The sequence below is a fragment of the Rousettus aegyptiacus genome, unplaced genomic scaffold (genome assembly GCF_014176215.1).
Source record: "Rousettus aegyptiacus isolate mRouAeg1 unplaced genomic scaffold, mRouAeg1.p scaffold_m13_p_19, whole genome shotgun sequence".
In the NCBI taxonomy this organism is placed as follows: Eukaryota; Metazoa; Chordata; class Mammalia; order Chiroptera; family Pteropodidae; genus Rousettus; species Rousettus aegyptiacus.
In genome coordinates, this window is record NW_023416294.1 from 286,671 (window position 1) to 290,521 (window position 3,851).

Consider the following 3,851-nt stretch of genomic DNA (forward strand, 5'->3'; position numbering starts at 1 on the left):
AGACACTTAATAGTCGGAGGAAAGATTTGGGCCTTAGATGGGGATATGTGGCAGCCCTTTTCTCCTGAGAAGTTGAGGGCCAAGGTGGCAGTAGCATCAGAATCTTGTTTAGTGGGGCTACAAATTAAAATGTCACCAACATGTTGGAGTTCTGTTTCTGGGGTAGTCGGAGTTCCCAAAGGTCTCATCCTAGAGCTTTCCCAAAGAGGTGTGGGCTATCCTGGAACCTTGGTGGAAGGACAAGCCAGGTGTAGTGGGAAGCTTCATGAGTGTTAGGATCAGTCTATTCAAATGGTGATCATGATTATTGAGCTGGTTAGAGTATGAATCTCACACTTAATAGTATAGCAACTTTCGCAAACTAAAATCCAAGGACTTAAACTTTAATATCACAGGAAAAATGGAATGTAATTGAGAACATGCTTAAGTAAATAGTGCGTATGTGTCTTTTCTAGATAAGATATGTATCTATCCCTCTCCTATTATCCCAAGTTAGGCCTTCATTTGCTTTATCCTGGACTGTAACAGATATCACTTAACTCCTTTTTTCATTTGCCTTTACTCCCTTGATCTCTACTCCTTTAAACACGTAATTAGGAATAATTTACTCAAATATTCCTAGTGAACAGAAGGTCCAAATAGCAAACAAGAGTATATAGTCTACCATGAAAAACAACAACAACAACATTATTTTACTCTTAACTCTTTCAAAAATAAGGAAATTAACACATAAGGTGAACAGATAAGTTTATTGTTCAAAGGAGATGGTTGCATGCATTTTGCTGATGTTTGCCAACATAATTGTTAATGTTTGCTATTTTGTATAGTCTGGTAGTCCATTGGAACATCACCTGTAATTAGGGGAATATTTGCCTAACAAAAGTGGTTGACGAGTTGACTTTGAAAAAATGGCAGCCGATATATCAGCCATCTTTGTCAAGGGGAACCACAGGTTACCTGCAGGTTGCAAGCTGGAAAAAGGACCATCATGGGCTGATAAATCAGGATATCTAGTCGGAAAAGTAGAAGGCTACATCCTTCCAAAATAACTTATCTGTAAGGAAGATATGATATAGTGAGAAGTAGAAGTTGTCCTTGTAATCAAATTCACAATATGGCCTTTGCTTGAGTATAGCTGCCATATGAGTTCATGTAAAAAGTGCTCAATTGATTCAAAACAATGTGTGGGTCCATTACAGTTTGTTCTGATATTGTACTTAAGTTGGTGATGGAGGAGAAAATTCACTTCTAATTGGAGCAGTCGTATTAGCAATTGTCTGGCTGGTGGAAGGCTTGCTTATTTGTTGCATAAACTTGTGGAAGGTGGAAATATGCTTTCTCCATGTGTGTCAGCAACAAAACCAGAATGATGGTTACCTACCATATGCTCTGTTTCAGAGTGTTCCCTGTTGAAATTTTGAGCTGTTGAAGCTTCTGGTGAAGCATTTTTGATCTCACCTATTCTTTTCATTCTGAGTAAAAGTTGAGGACAGGCTCATTTAAAATTTTGATAGAAGAGTAACTAAAAGCAGAGATGGATGTTGTATTCTGACACAAGACTATAAGAAACATAATCTCTAAATCTCATATATCGCGGTTATGATGCCAAGTTAATGTCATCAACACATGGACATTGTCAACTATTGTCAAAAATCAATGATTGGGAATAAAAACTTAAATAGGATTGCTCTCAAGTAAAAATCGTTTCTGCATTTAAAGTAACACTGAATGCACTCTTTAAAGTAATTTTAGTACCTTGCCTTAAGAGATCACTAATGAGATTCAAAGTTGCTAGTAACATTTTTATAATTCTGAATGCCCAGTTTTCATTTTTGTGAAAAAAATTTAAACTTACTAGTTTCATATATTTTTATAGAATTTTTGAAATATATATATACACATATATTAACCCATTATGCGTGCGCGCGCGCACACACACACACACACACACACACATATTAACCTATTATAAGGGGTATTTAATTTTGTACTACCTTGCTTAAAACAGAGAATTCTTTCTCTTCTGCCAGAATATCAGCTAGACAAGCAGATCTTTGAAAAGTCTGTTGTACTTTACTAAATCCTTAAAGTTTCAGCTGTCGAGCTAAACCTTTCATACTTGCAGTTTCAAATACTCTGAAAGGGCCTTTCTTTCCAGAACTTCTTTCTTAAAGTGATCTTCATTAATCACTATACAAGTTCCATTCACAACCCAGAAAATGGACTGACACTGATCACTTCCAACTATTTTCAAGAGTTTTCTGGGAAAGGTCATAGATCGAAAATCATTATCTTCGTGTGGTCCAGAGACACAAAATGTGTGATAAGGTCTTCTTATCAAGGATCATGCAGAAAAAGTCTGAGAAGCATTTTCTGTGGATACAGACCTCAAGTCCAGGCCACAGTCAATGTGCGATCACACAACAGAGTTCTAAGGAGATTGCTGAACCAGTTGATTCATCTTTAGAAGAATCACCTTGAATTTCTGAAGAAACATGTGCCATGTCAAATAAACCTTTCTTCATCTACTGTTGTCACTGATCTAGTTTTGAACACCACAGCCCCAAATGCTACCTTGGCAGACCTACACTGATAAACTACCCAGATCACCACAATGCTGCTCCACCTGAGTAGCTGTGAGATCACAAATGAATGGTCTCCTAGCAAATTTTTAAGTAAATAAATTTTGGAGGTCCACAGAATAGAAGACATTTCATGCTTTTACAAACACACTTGGTGTCTAGTAGTGTAAGGCCTGGTAAATGGACCACGCACAAATAAACCGAGCAAAACAAATACATTTTTAAGTTTTAGAATTTGAAACTGAAATCTGTGTAAAAGCTTTGTATACAAAAATGGACTTGTCATTATCATTTATGATCAAAAACACAACATAATTTGATTTGAAAGTATAAGTGATTATTTATCTCTGTGTTTTACATAAGTAGCTCTTATAATCACATATTTTCATTTTATTGTGTCATTAATGAGTATAACAAATGCTATTTTATTTGTGTATATATAAATACATACATCTACAAAGTAAAATTAAATTAAAAAGAAAAAAAGAGCTCTACCTAAGGAAATCCCAAAGAATGGAAAAGAAAACATTTGCAATGCAATGTTATAAAAAGAAAAAAAAAATGTGCTTTGATGTTTCACCACATACCGTACAAAAAGGTAAATATCTTAATTAAATTGTTTTGACTCTTTCTCCCTTCCTCCCACCCTTGGTCTTGTTAGTTCCTAGAAGAACTAGAGCTATTGTAAAACTCAGTATTTTGTACATTAACAGTAAATAATTAGATATATTCTGTTTTAGTAGCTTTAGTAAATTTCATCTTACCTAAAGACCTATTCTTTACTTAAAAATAAATTGCATTTAACATAACCCATACTCAAAGCAATAAAATATTTTATGTGATTGAAGAAATTTCTTCTTAACCTAGTATATCTTTTTGTTTCAGTAAACATTTATTTTATTCCAACGAAATACATGCAAACTGAATTCACAGCGTGTTACAATGACCATACGCCATGATCAAATGGAATTTATTCCTGGTAGATGGGATCTTTCAACATGCAAATAAATAAACATAATACCTCATATCAAGAACATAGGAATAAAAAATATAATTTCAACAGATGAAGAAAAATATTTTGAAGAAATTCAACTGGCTTTTATAATTATAACTCAAAAACTAGCTATAGATGAAAGGTAACAATAGGTGAAGTTTATGTGTGAAAGGTCCACAGCTAATGTTATATTCAGTGTTGAAAGACAGAAAACTTTTTCCATGAGATCAGGGGTAAGACAGAGATTCTCACACTTGCCAAATTTTTTAACAAGG

General features: G+C 34.4%; 1 pseudogene; it reads right to left on the reverse strand.

Moving 5' to 3' along the window:
• Positions 1-847: 847 nt before the first annotated feature.
• Positions 848-2,504, reverse strand: LOC107506669 (annotated as a pseudogene).
• Between the last annotated feature and the right edge of the window lie 1,347 nt (positions 2,505-3,851).